General features: G+C 27.0%; 1 pseudogene across 1 annotated transcript; it reads left to right on the top strand.

Annotated features, from left to right (window-relative positions):
• The first annotated feature begins 11,286 nt into the window (after positions 1-11,286).
• LOC107637191 (putative metallophosphoesterase At3g03305) lies at positions 11,287-14,321 on the top strand (annotated as a pseudogene). Its single transcript, XR_015881035.1, has 4 exons — positions 11,287-11,652; positions 11,891-12,132; positions 12,370-12,950; positions 13,803-14,321. The product of XR_015881035.1 is annotated as a putative metallophosphoesterase At3g03305 (transcript).
• Positions 14,322-14,680: the final 359 nt, after the last annotated feature.

Consider the following 14,680-nt stretch of genomic DNA (forward strand, 5'->3'; position numbering starts at 1 on the left):
TTTAGCATATTTTAAATATTAAAAGATTCAAATATTGTAATTAGTCTTTTAATTAAAATATTTTATTTGATTTAATTAGTTATATTTTTAAAAGTGTTTGAAAAATAGTTTAATTACATTTATTTATAAAATATATAGTTAATTATATTATTTATTAATTTTAAATATTAACTAATACATTTTGTGAGATAGAGAGATGAGAAATTAAAATCCCTCAATTACAAGTAAGATAAAGTAAAAAAATTAAGAGAAAGTATAGGGAGTTAATGGAGTATCTTTACAATGTGTATAATAGGGGTTTAGGAATATTCGATTTAGTAGAATATCAGATGTTTATTATCCCTAATACCCGGATGGTTATTCTAGATAGTATAGGTGTATTGTGTTTGAGAAAATAAAACTAATAATTTCACTTATGTTTAGAAAATTAAGTTTTAATTTAGTAATTAATTATTTGGTTAGCTTTAAAAAATACATAATCAATATTTATTAATGTTAAGTTTGTTTATTTATTTATTTATTTTTAGTTTTGATACTTATAATAAGATAAATATTGTTTCATATTAAATTTAATAATTAATATAAAATTTCTTTTAACATAAATTTCAATAGGGACAAAGATAATATAATAATCAGAACAAAAGTACTAGAAAAAAAAATATCTTTTTAATTTAGAGTTTTAATTACAAATTTTTTAAATATATGAACCTATTTAATTTTTATAATTTATTAGAAAAGATTTAGAGAACGACCAACCAAATAGTCTAAAAATAAATTAACAGTTCGCTTCTCAAAAAGTGAAACTAATATGAGTCATTTTAGTCACCGAAAAATTTATGACATCAATTCAAACTCTAAAATTTTTCAATTTAATTAGTTCCTAAAAAATGCATGATATTTTTTAATATTTTTTTTAAATAATAATAATATTTTATTTAATAAAAAAATAAATACAATATTCAAAAGTTAAGACAGCAAGAAAAATAAAAAAAGATTCTCAAATAATATTCACAAACACATGAAATTATAGAAAAAAAAATATCATAAAAAATAGATATTCTTTAATATTTTATAATGATTAAATGACTGTGATGTATATATTTTTGTAATTAAATTAAAGTTACATTTTTGTAAAAACTAAAATAATATGTTATATATATTGGCTAGGAACAAAGTTGATGTTATAAATTTTCCAGATACTAAACTGGTGTATTTGCGTGTGTATATATGTTTTGAGAGATTAATTTACTAATTAAGTCTTAATCTAATCCTTAAATGAAATAACACATGAAAGTGAATGCTAATATTCAAATTGACAGATATTTGTTGGGAATAAGAAGTATGACACAATCCAATCAATCATGTGTCAAATAATTTGTTATTATTATTATTATATTAAAATGTTAATATAATAAGATCTTTGATTAAATTTAGAGATTTGTCATTGTGATAGTGATCATAATATTAAGAGATAAATCTTTTATAATTTAATCTAAATTGTTCTTGGTCATATGATTATTAAAAAGGACATTAATAATCCGGAAAGATCAATATATATATAATGGTCTTCATTGGATGAAGATTAATAGATCTCATTTATTAAATTATATATATAGATGGTGCATATAGAGATATGACCATTGAACTGACTCACTTTGAGAATTCCTAATGGTTATAATTACCGTATATTTGTCAATAGGATATTCTTAAGATGAACATAGTAATAGAGTTTCCTTTGACCTGCGACTGTCATAGTAATTAACAATGTATTTATTATACTTTGATTCCGGACACCTAATACCCTAGGGTGCTAGTTGAATGGATATTGGGTATGATTTAAATACTTGTAGAATTAATGATTAGTCAATAAGGAATCCGTCAACTCTCGGTAAAGAGTTTGAGCTATATGATTATAATGACTGAGATGAATAAAACATTGGCCAAGGGGATTGAATGAATGAAGAAATGAGTTTCTTAGGTCATTCACAATTCATTATAATAATGGTAACAAGTTAGAGTTTGACAATTAAACCATACTCTAAGGGTTAACCAAGAGCTGGAAAGATGGAAGGAATTATACTTTGTTCTTCTAAGGTTCTTAGTAAAAATATATTACTTCATACTATCGGGTCGTTGAGGAGTGTTGCTAGACGCCAACCTTGATTAGTAAATTTAGTATGACTAATTTACTACCCGCTTAATATTGAACCTATGGGGTCACACACTAACGAATGTTCTAATCTGTGCTGTAGAATTATTTAATTATTAATTTGATTTGATCAAATAAATAATTATATTAATTCAAATGGAATATTATTATATTTTTTGCTAGCACCAAAAATATAATAATAGTATGATAATTGAGAATATTATATGAGATTTGAGAATAATTAGTTATTCTATTTCTAAACTTGAATTCTAAATTTGGATGAGATTCTAACTGATTCTATTTCAAATTGAGTTATGATATGATTCATAAATTTGAAAGATTCAAGTTTAAAATAAAAATGTATGTTTTAAATTTGAATTGAGATTCAAATTTAAAATCAGTAACAAATTTCATACTATATATATGTATGCCAAGAGTAGAGGAAGGGGATGGAGATGAGAATAAAACACAAGGGTTTTATTCCTTTACCTCTACACATAAATGTATGTGAGCCTAATTCTTGGAGAAAAAATTTATGGTTTACAAAGAGTTGCAAGAGGTTTCTCAATTTATATCAGATGTCCATTGGTCAAGAAGTTGACAGCAAATGTTGGTCTCGGTGTGGATACGCATAGCGCCTTCGTACCATCGAAGGAGAAAATGATTTTTACTAGCGTACTCAGGTATTTTAGATCTGATCTACTATCTATATATTATTGGAATAAAGTTTAAGCACAAAATAGATCTTTAAGGATTACTTTATTTTCTTTCACTGCGTGTTATAAACACATGGTAATTCTTCAGTGATATCAGAGCTTTGGCTTTTTTGTGTTTAAATTTTTGCATAATTTTTTTTTCTTTTGTTTGTGTTATCTTAAATTTATTTTTGAAAAAATAAGAAATAAATATTAGATTTTTTAATTATAAAAATCTAAACTATCAGATAAAAACATATAAATAATTATACATTAATAACACCCTAAAAGTCTAAAACTCAATATATATAACCTGTATCAGTGGATAGATTATAATATTATATAACATATATCAAAGACACGAAAATAAAATATGAAACCAGAAATGGACAAAGCCTAGGCTTAACATTCACAATTTATATTATATTTTGAACTCTCTCTTTATATATAAAATACAATAAAAAAATGATGACCAATTAAACAATAACGTTACCTTAATTATTATGATTCCTTTAGATATGAAGCAATCACAATGTGACGAAAAAAAAAAAAAGGTAATGCTTGAACGTCATAATCCACAAAAATATAATATGTGCATGTTTTGTGAATTATATTTGTTTTACCATGCCTTGGGGTAGGAACAAAATAAATTAAATGATCCTCTATATATATATATATATATATATATATATATATATATATATATATAGTGGACCACTCTAAGACTTGGTTTGGTAAAATTTTTTGAAGAGGTGTGTTTAGTAAATCAAAAAGATCATGTACTTGTACTTGCAGTTTTTAAAAGATTGGGGTACTTTTTAAAGCATCTAAAATAGAGCTTTTCAAAATTTAAAAGTCTAATATAACCTCATATGTTAACTAATTATTAAATTTAATGCTTACATTTATGTCTATTATAGTATTTTTAAATTTTAAAAGTTATTTTACCAAACACAATTGATGTTGCTTATGTTTATTAAAAATTATTTTTTATTTGATTTACCAAACATAAATGCTACAACTTTTAAAAAGCCATCTTTTAAAAGTTAACTTTTATAAACTATTTTTAAAAAGTAAAAACTTTACCCAATCAGAACAAAAGGAAAAGGAGTTAGAAAAATTAAAGGCAAAAATAATTTTGACCCATAATCACGATAACTTTGAAAACGAAAACATTGACGTATTCGTTAAAGAAATAAATATGTATGAATATAATCAAAAGGAAAACCCAACAAATTCTTCTTTTGGCTTGTACCCTAGAAGAGAAAAATAAATTTTGCTTTCACCTTATTTTAAATATTATTTTCCTCTCCATTATGATTATGCGTAGCCAATGACATATGCTTGGTTTCTTTGATCATTTTCTTTTTCTCTTTGATGCTTCAAAATTCTCCAAGTTATGGGTATAGGGTATTATTTGTTTGGGGAATATGGAGAAAAAAACTTCAAGCAGAAGTAAGAGACCATGCTTGGACAAAAGCCCCATATGTGTGTTAGAGAGATATATATTTGAGGTGAGGAGTGATTTGAGGATTTTGTCCATTTAATCTTATATAGCGATTGGCACGGTTTTAGCGATAAACAAAATCAATTACATAGCTAAATTAATATATCATTACTAGAAAATTATTTTTAGAAGTTATTTCTTTTGTTTTTAACGATAATAAAATAGTTGTTAATATATTTATCTATAATTAAAATTTAGACGTTTTATATTTTTGCGCTAAAAAATTTTAGCAGGAAGGGGATATAGATAGGGGGAAAGTGGAGGTCTCACCCCCTTTTCCCAGTCTTTTTAAAAAATAAATTAATAGAAATAAATTATTAAATATAATTTAATTTTTTAAAAATTTATTTAATATTTAATTTAGTATAATTAAAAATTTAGTCCAATCTAAATTTTAATGATTTTTAATATTTAAAAAATAAATAACAATAATAAAAAATCTGAAAAAGATATTATTACTAATATTTTTTAGTTAAATAAAAATTTTCAAATCACATAAAATGAATTTTATTTTTCTTTTTTAACCGTTTTTCTTGAATTATTTCGTATTAATTCTCTCTGTTTCAACTCTTATACCTGAGAGATCTTTTTCAACTATGAATATTGTGAAGAATAACTCAGAAACAAAATGAAAGATGAATTTCTTGTTAATTTCTTTTAATTATATTAAAAAAATTACTGAAAAATTTGGCACAGATTCTATTATCAATGAATTTTATGATATGAAGAATCGACCATTTTGTTAGTAAAAAGTACACACATATTTTTTGTACTTTAAAATATATTTTCTGTCGATATACTTTTGTAATACATCTTACATTATATAATTTTTTTGTATAATTTTTTAATATTATATATGTTATTGGCCTCCCATAATAATATTTTTGGATCCGTCTACATTTACCAGTGAAAACTTTTTTAAGGGTAAAATACACAATTAAACCAAATCCAGCTCAAAATTACACAATTCATCCAAACCTGAAAACGTTACATGGATCTCCCTAATGCACCTCTTAATGTAAATCGAATGAGTCAGACTTGATTTAGCAACTCTCTCGAATGACACTAAAACCGCGTCGGATGTTATAGGTCTTCACGCTTAACACGATCTTTTCTTTATCCTGAAATTGCTGACCAGCCTGAAACTCCGCTAGTCCTCCATTATCCCGTGTATTTTTGGCACCAAATTCAACAGGTTCGTCAGGAACTCCCTGCTATCTCATGGCATCCAAGTCCAAATTGAAAAAGTACAGGGGATACTGCTGAGTTTCTGAACTAAACGCTCCACCACCCCCAGCTGGATTACTCCATGTTATGTCATCACCACTATCATCGGCAATTATGGAATAACTTCTCAACATTTTTCACGCCTTGCAACTCCTGTTTTTGGTTTATGGAATTTAGGAACTCAGCGAAATTCGTTGAAGGTTTCAGGAAAACACTAAGGGGATCCTTATCAATATACTTAATTTCAGATCATATTTTTTCCTTAATCGACCCTCTATAGTGCACCAATACTAAAAAACTATCCTCACTAGCCATTGTGTTTCACTCTCATAAGAAATTTACGTTCATATCATATTTATATAGGTTGGCCTCATACTAAATCAAATTTATCTAGTTCGATCTATGAATGCATAGTAATTCGAATCAATCCCATTCGAATTATAAAAGAACAAAAACCAGGGATAAATCGAAAAATACTTAATTCGAATTATTAGGGACGTTACATGCATACATAAATCGAATCAATGTGATTCGATTTACCAGAAAACGTTACATGCATGCATAAATTGATTCAAACTGATTCGATTTGCATTTTTCTTGGTAATCCAAATTGGACGGCTTCAATTTAATAGAAAAATTGGCAAATCGAATGAAAGTCATTTGATTTATATAAAAATGTGCCAAAATAAGAATTCCATTTACTAAGAAATTAATAAATGTGTTAAAAAAATATTTATATATAAAAAGTTGTAAATTTTTTACACTATTAATATATTAAATTTTAAAAAAATTAATTTATTAATAATACAAAATTTTAAATAGAACAATTTTGTCACTTGATAATATCTTCCTTTATTATAATATGATATTTTTAAAGTGCAGATTCATAAATAATTTATTTTTATATAATATTAATAGTTAAAAATTATTAAATAATTTAATAAATTTAATTAAATACATATTTAATAATTTTTAATTATCAACTTCACATTCTAAATATTTAAATTTTTGTTATTTTTCTAATATTTTTGTACTTGTATTTCATGTTTTTGATGTGCTAGGTGCAGATACATGAATTAATGAATATGGGGCTCTTCTCATTCTAGGACACACTATTGGGAGTCAAATCACATACACACACCAAAATCAATGAAAAGAAGAAGGGTTGATGATAATGATGATGACCATTTTGTAATTAATGCTCAACTGGTGGAGTTCAAACACGTTTTCTACTCTGATCTTTTCATCAAAATTATAATTAATCCTTTTTCGACTTAAATTTACACTTTAGTTTTCATCCAACAATGTCAATATACATAAATTATTTCATTAAACTATATTTGATACTATAAAAAAAATTTTCGTTAAAGTAATTTAAGGATATTTATTAATAAAGTAGAAATTAAGGTGCAGTCAAACTTATATAAAATTAATAATTAAAAATTATTAAATAAAAATTTAGTCAAATTAGTTAAATCATTTAACGTCTCTCAGTTATAAACTTCACGTGAAGTTGACTGCATTTGAGTTTTTACCTATTAATAATTCAAAAGTAACTAATTTGGGTCTTACTAACAAATAAAAAATTTGAATAGGAAAGGCATATTACTTATAATTTTTTAAAATAGTTTCTGCATTGAAAAAACTAAAAGATATCTATCACTTTCATTTTCTTAGTCAATTCTCTTAATCAAGATAGTTTTATCTAAACTCAATTATCTTTACAACAGAAAAATAAGCTTCTTTTAACCAAAAAAAAAATGACAATAAATATTCCATAAACACTTTCTAGCTACTTTTGAATTTTAATAAGTGTTAGGGCACTTGATCATCTACAAAACAAAACCTAATATAAATAATTTCAATGAAAGCATTTATAATCTTATTTATCCAATGTAAATAATGTTTTAAAATAATTTCAAAAGAAGACAAACGGATCCAAAATTTAAAAGGAGTATATATTTTGAAAGAATAATACTAAAAAATCAAGATTATAATGGTCAAATTTCAACTAATATCGTAACAGATTATTAAATAACAAATTTATTATAAAATTTATTAAAGATGAACTTTTGTTTAGTATAAATGTCAAATATTTTTTAAAATTAAATTTTGGATATTATTGTTTTCAAATATTTTGAATTTTTTTTAGTTACTCTTAAATTTTTTTATTTTAAAATTCTAGTTAAAACCAAACCCACCGTAACTTTTTTTAGGAGGACAAAGAGTGTATATGTCTAAAATTCAATTTAAGTAAACAACTTAATTAAATTTCTTTTAAAAAAAGAGTTTAAACAATATTCAAGGGGAGTGTCTCTTTCTTTTTGGAACTTTTATTGCATGTTATGGGAACACAGTAAGCTAAGTAAGATATTTTTGTATATATATATATACAAAAATAATAATAATAAATTGTTAGACAATTATTTAATTGAATAAATTAAAAGTTTTGCTTGTTTGGTATTGTTTTATCAAATTTTTAGTTATTTAGGTTTTTATTTTTTTTAAATTAGATTTTTTTATTATTTTTAATTTTATAATTAGATCATTTTTTATATCAAAAACTGTTAAAATTAACAGAATATTTATTCAAAAATACATAAAATTAAAGATCTAGTTACTTTTAATTTACAAAAAAAAATATTCAGTTAACTCTAATATTATTTACACTAGAAATGACTTAATTATAAAATTAAAAATAATATAAAAATCCAATTAAAAAAAAATATAAGGACCTAATTAAAAATTTGGCAAAACTATATGGATCAACAGAGTAATTAAACATAAATTAAACTATCTAATAACTTTTATCTACTATATTTTCATATATTTTATGAAATAAAAACATTAACTTATGAATTTATAACACATATTTTAACTCATAATTTTGTACTTTATCTAAAAAATATAAAAATTAATTTTTATTTAGTCAATATTATTAGTTAGTTTTATTATTTAGATTTATAATGTACTCATTTAAAATTTAAGGAATTGTGATTTAAATATTAAATTTAAAATAAATAAAATAATTTTTAAAAAATTGACTTGTATTGACAAAAAAAATTGGTACATATAGACAAGCAAATGAATAAGATATTATATTTTGCACAGCCGCAAACCAATGCAAATAATTATTCATGCATGACAGCATACTTTGTTTTCTTCCTTGCTTCAAAATGGTTTCGTCTTCAAAGCTTCTATTTGTGGTGTGCTTGGTGATTTGCATGAAGCATTTTATGGCAAGGCTTAACTGTGTTTTGGCTATTATTTTTTGTTTTCCATTTGTTCTAGCCTTCGCTCATTTTGTCACTTTTTACTATTCTGTTACAGAATTGCAGAACTCTGACAAAAGCTTATGACATGAACCCTGTGCTCCATTTCTTGGGGTATGGTGTTTCGATCCCATTGTTGTTGGCATAAGCTATTGGCATAACGAGAAGTGCTTAACAACACTGGTTGGAAGGGTTCACTAGTACTCACTACTCACTCTCCTTGACAAAACTAAAGTATCATTCTAAGTACTATTTACGTCTCTAACGTTTAAATCGTCCTATTTGTATTCTTAATGTTTATAAAAGTGATTCAATGTTATCCTACTATCAATTATACTAACAAATTAGATTATATTTTTCAATTATTCTTACTTGAATATATTCATTCTTCAATTAGGTCTTACTTGGATGTGTTCAATTTTAATATTATATCTACTATTTTTGTTTAGATTTAATTATGTCCCTAGAAAAGTGAATTATGTAAATGTTGTAAGAATTATTTTCAACTTTTAATGAGCTATTTTTCGGAGTGGATCATCGATTATATCCCAGACATTTGTATTTTAACTTTAAGAAGAGATTTTTAAAACTCAAACTAAAGCGCTAATGATATGTAATTGATGGCAGGATAACATTGAATCACTTTTACAAACGTTAGGAATACAAATAGGACGATTTAAACGTTAGAGACACAAATAGGATTTAATCCAAACGTTGGGGATAAAAACAATACTTTACTCTTAGTATTTTGTAAGAGTTTTATTTTGATATATTGACTGTACAAAAAATTTTATATTATCATTTAATTATATTCATGAATTTAATAATTTTTTAATTAGTCAATTTAAAATTTTGTTATTTTTATGATATATAAATTTTTTTTATACTAATAGTAATACATAAAAATTAATTTTTTCTAACTATAAATATGATAATTGAAAATTAAATTTGAAGCATTTTTTTCATTTTCTTTTGAAATATGATCTCTAATTAAAAATATTATATAGAACAATTAAAAATAAACTACTCAAATAGTACTCGAAAAATTCACAATGCTGACAAAAATAATTCCAAAAGATATTAATTAATGATAAATAAATCCTCAAAAATTAAAAAAATACGACAAAATAGAATTAGGTATTAAATATATATATTAACAAAAAAATATTTAGATCACATTTTGATATAATTTTTTGCCAGCATCATTAGAAAAATAAGATCCTTTTATTTTCAAAAATTGATAATTTTATATTAAGTGATTTTTTTAAAAAAATTATCGTGAATAACCAAATTTTTATGAAAAGAAAAAAAAATCTGGAAATCAAATTTTGTTTTGAATTTTTTTGTATACTTTTAAAGTATTTATTCAAATGTTGTTACAAAAATTCAAATGAAGTAGATAAGTCATTTGCTAAATACAAAATTTTGTCACTTATGAAAAACATAATATTTATTGATTATTTTTATTATATTTTTAAATTATTTATAGACTATTTTGTCGATAATTTTTTGTAGATATTTTTTCATCGACCCTGAATCTTTTGAGGACCAAATTAATGATTAACTCGAATAATTAATTTTGTTTTTTAAGTTCATTGGCTTAGAATTTAAATTTTAAATATATGATCCCCAAGCTAGAGAAAAGTATGCTTAATTTGGGCTTTCACTTGGGCATTTTTGCATAATTTTAAAACAACAATGATGAATTCTCCATACCAAAATTTAACACACTTCAAATGACCAACACCAAAAAGGGACAACACAATTTAGGAAGTGAATTGCTATGCCAAAAACATACACGTATATTTGCCATGACGGAAAAAAAAGAGTATACTTGGTTATAATTCTGTTCAAAAGTAAATATATTATCATAGTATATTTTTATTATATTTATTTCAGTTTTAAGAAAATTGTACATTATCTTAAACTAAATTCCTTTACTAATAGTATGTAAATAACTAAATATTAAACAAATAATTAATCATTTTAATATGACTCTTTAAATATCCTCTAATTTTTTTATTTATTAAAAAAATATTTGTCTTTTAAGATGTTAAATTATCTTGCTGCATTGGAGAAGATGTTTGAGAAGATGTTTGAGAAAAAAAAAAGGATAATAATATCAATATTCACTCTTTATTATTGTAATAATTTACTTGATATTTTTTTATGAGATTAATTAGTTCGAGCTTAAAATTTTAAGAATATAATTATCATTTTACTCAAATATTTATATAGTTATTATAAAACTACTCTAAATTATGGTAATTAATTATATCGATTAGTTTAAATTATATATATATATATATATATATTGGAATTAACATGATAAAATCTAAATATTTAAACAATAATACAAATATATTTTGCTTGATTTAGAATATAACCTGTTTTCATGAACCAAATTAAGGGTTTTGGACTACTTCATCAACTTGCTTTGCCCAAAGTCAATTTTTCCTACGTTAAAAAAAAAAAAAAATTTCCGGAATTAAAACCAAAATCAGAGAAGGGTAACACGATTTCACCTCCAACGAAGAAGGAACATGAACCTCCTCCTTCTTCTTGTGATTCTCTGTTTCATCTCCTTCTACACTCCAACAACTGCTGGCAATGGAAGCAAAACAGAAGAAAGGGTGATTCAAACAAAAGGTGCCTATGATTCTGTGCTTTGGGTGGTTCAATTCTCCGACCTCCATTTCAGTGTTCACCATCCTGACAGAGCCATCGATTTCCATGACCTCGTGGGACCCGCACTTTCCTTCATCAACCCCTCCTTGGTCCTCATCACTGGTGATCTTACTGGTATGTCTCTGTTTCGATTTTTCATGTTTCAATGAGCGAAGATGTTGTTTTTTCTATGTGGGGTGTTGTTATATGACATGCTATGCTGATGTTGTAAACAATGTTATGTAATTATGTTAATTTCATACATGGTAATCATCTGAATTTCTTAGCATTTTTTTCATTTTTCAATGAGGGTGTTGTTAGGATTTTATTTTAATGTTGTTTATTGTGTTATGTTGAATTTGCCACTGTCCAGATGGAAAAAGCAAGGATTTATTAACAATGAAGCAAAATGAGGATGAGTGGATGGAATACAAGACTGTGATGGATAGTGTTATTCAGAAGAGTGGGATTGACAAGAGCTTGTTCTTTGACCTGAGAGGCAATCATGATAATTTTGGTGTGCCGGATGTTGGAGGTTCGTTCGATTTCTTTTCTAAGCTCAGCATCAATGGGCAGTTGGGCAGGACTGGGAGTGTCAATAGTGTTACCCATGAGGTCAGCTTACTGGCTCATTCATTTGCTCATATTGAATTATATGTCATTCTATTAAATTGAAAATCATGAAATGATTCCTTTTCCCTTCTATCATTTTGGTGGATTGTATGTTCTGTCAATTTAGAAAAACTCTCCTTGTCAGTAAGACTGCTGAGTCAACCATGGTTGAATTATATGTATATGTATATATATAGTTTTCCCTTGTTTATTCATGCATGCTTGCATACTACGACACAGACGCCAGAGCGGAAACATCTCTTTGTTGGGTTGGACACCACAATGTTGACTGGCTTACGAGGTCCAACCAATCTTTTTGGGCATCCCACAGACCAATTACTAAGTGATCTAGACTTGGAACTCTCACGCTGGGATTCTCAGTTAGAAAAACCTGTTACCAAAATCGCCTTTGGCCATTTTCCACTCTCATTTTCCGCACCATCTGGTTCTGGAAGGACGTTGGAAGATGTTTTCCTAAAGCATTCCATCTCAGCTTACCTGTGTGGGCATCTCCATATCAAATTTGGTAAGAACTTAAAGCGACACCATCTGTTGGGTAATCAGTTTCCACCTTTCCAGAAGCTGTTTCAGACTAACATGCATAGGAGTTCTTTTGGAAGTACTGTAAATTGTTCATCAGAAGTTCCACCAATTCAGGAGTTTTGGGAGTGGGAGATGGGTGATTGGAGATGGAATAGAGCCATGCGAATTTTAGCCATTGATACAGGCCATGTTTCATTCGTTGATCTCAATTTCAAGTCAGGAGCCAAAGATGTGATTATATTACCCACTTTTCCTTTAGACTCTCGTTTCATGTCGACATCATTATTAGGGGTGTCAAAAATCCCCAAGAGGCGGGGATCCCTGCGGGGACTGCCCCGAATGGGGCCCCGTTGGTGGGGAATTTTCCCCGTGGGGATGGGGATGGGGAGCAAAATTCCCCCGAGACAAGCGCGGGGACCCGAGCGGGGATCCCCGCCCCATCCCCGATAATTTCCCGAATGTTTGAAATTTCTTAAATAACCTTACTTTATTTATAACATAGGTGGGTTTTTTAGTAATTTTACCAATTAAAAAAATCCTAACCCTATTATTCAGTCTTTCCTACTCACTGTGTTGTATAATTTTGATTTTCTCTTCTTTTATGTATCTAAAGCAATTAGACATATAAGGTTTATAATTTTGAAATAGTTAGGGTTTGATTTTGAAATAGTTGCTTGATTTTCTCTCCTTCTATGTATCTAAAGCAATTATGATTTCTCTTGCTAAGTATGCTGACCATCAAAGAATACTTGATGTTAAAGACTATATCTTATTGCTTTATTTTAGAATAGAAGTTGTATTTTAAGATTTTATTTTATGGATTATAATTTGCTATGTTGTATTTCTGGACTTATAATCTTGGATAAGATATGTTTGTGTGTTTGTAATAGTATTTTGTAGTTTGTTTTTTATTTTTTTGATATTTTTTACTATAATTTTCATATGAATGTTAAATATTAGGGGATGGGGAATGGGGCCCCGCGGGGAATATGGGGAACGCGGGGAATGGGGATGGGGACAATTATCCCCCCATGGCGGGGATCGGGACGGGGATGGGGATTAATTCTGGGGGCGGGGACGGGGAGCAGGGAGGCATCCCCCGCCCCCGCCCCGCCCCATTGACATCCCTAATCATTATCCCATCACAACTATGAATGTCGAAATGTGGCCCTTTCGTCTTATGAGACAATTAGATCTCTGGTGTTTTCTGATTCTCCAATGGTGTCCGTTGTGGCTAGGGTCTATGATTTGCAATCTGGAAGTCTTGTTTTAGTGGCAGAAGCAAAAATAAATAAGCATGCTGACGAGGCTTCCAGGGAGAGCCTCTATGTTGCTCCATGGAATTACAAAGTCTATGAGGATGCTTCTCCTGATAGGTATTGGCTTCAAATTGAAGCAAAAGACAACATGAGCAGATCAACTTTTAGTGAATTAAGGCCATTTTCCATTAATGGTCACAGTTTGAGTTTTCTTGGAGCTGGAAGGAGTTTTTGGTCATGGGATGTCAATGGGCTGCACTATATTTCCCGTTATTCTGGTCTGCTCTTTATGCTATGTTCTTCATTCTTCTTCTTCCAAAAGCTCTTCTTGTTTTTCCAAAGATATACACTTACAAGAACTTTCTCACCAATAAAGTCTTGTTTTACTAGTTGACTATTGAATCATAAGAATTTGAAATTGTAATGTGATATTGATCAAGCATTCCAATCTAAAATAGAACAATCAAAAGTATTTACTATCAATCGTTTACATTTTTTTTTTGTGGGGGTGGGGTAACGAAATTCATGGTCAGAGTGACGTATTCATAACATGTAATTTAGAAGATTTATACCGTATATTACCAAAGCTTATTTGATGTCCATTTTCATGCATTTAAAATTTTGATTAAAAAAAAGGATAATTCTTGTGCTTGAATTTATGTTTTCATTTCTTTATAAATTCTTGAGAAAAAGAAATAATAAAAAATAGAAAGAGAAAAATAAAGCAAGAAGCAACTAGTCAATGTTTT

This window comes from Arachis ipaensis, chromosome B4 (assembly GCF_059453495.1).
Source record: "Arachis ipaensis isolate K30076 ecotype BB chromosome B4, ASM5945349v1, whole genome shotgun sequence".
Classification (NCBI taxonomy): domain Eukaryota; kingdom Viridiplantae; phylum Streptophyta; class Magnoliopsida; order Fabales; family Fabaceae; genus Arachis; species Arachis ipaensis.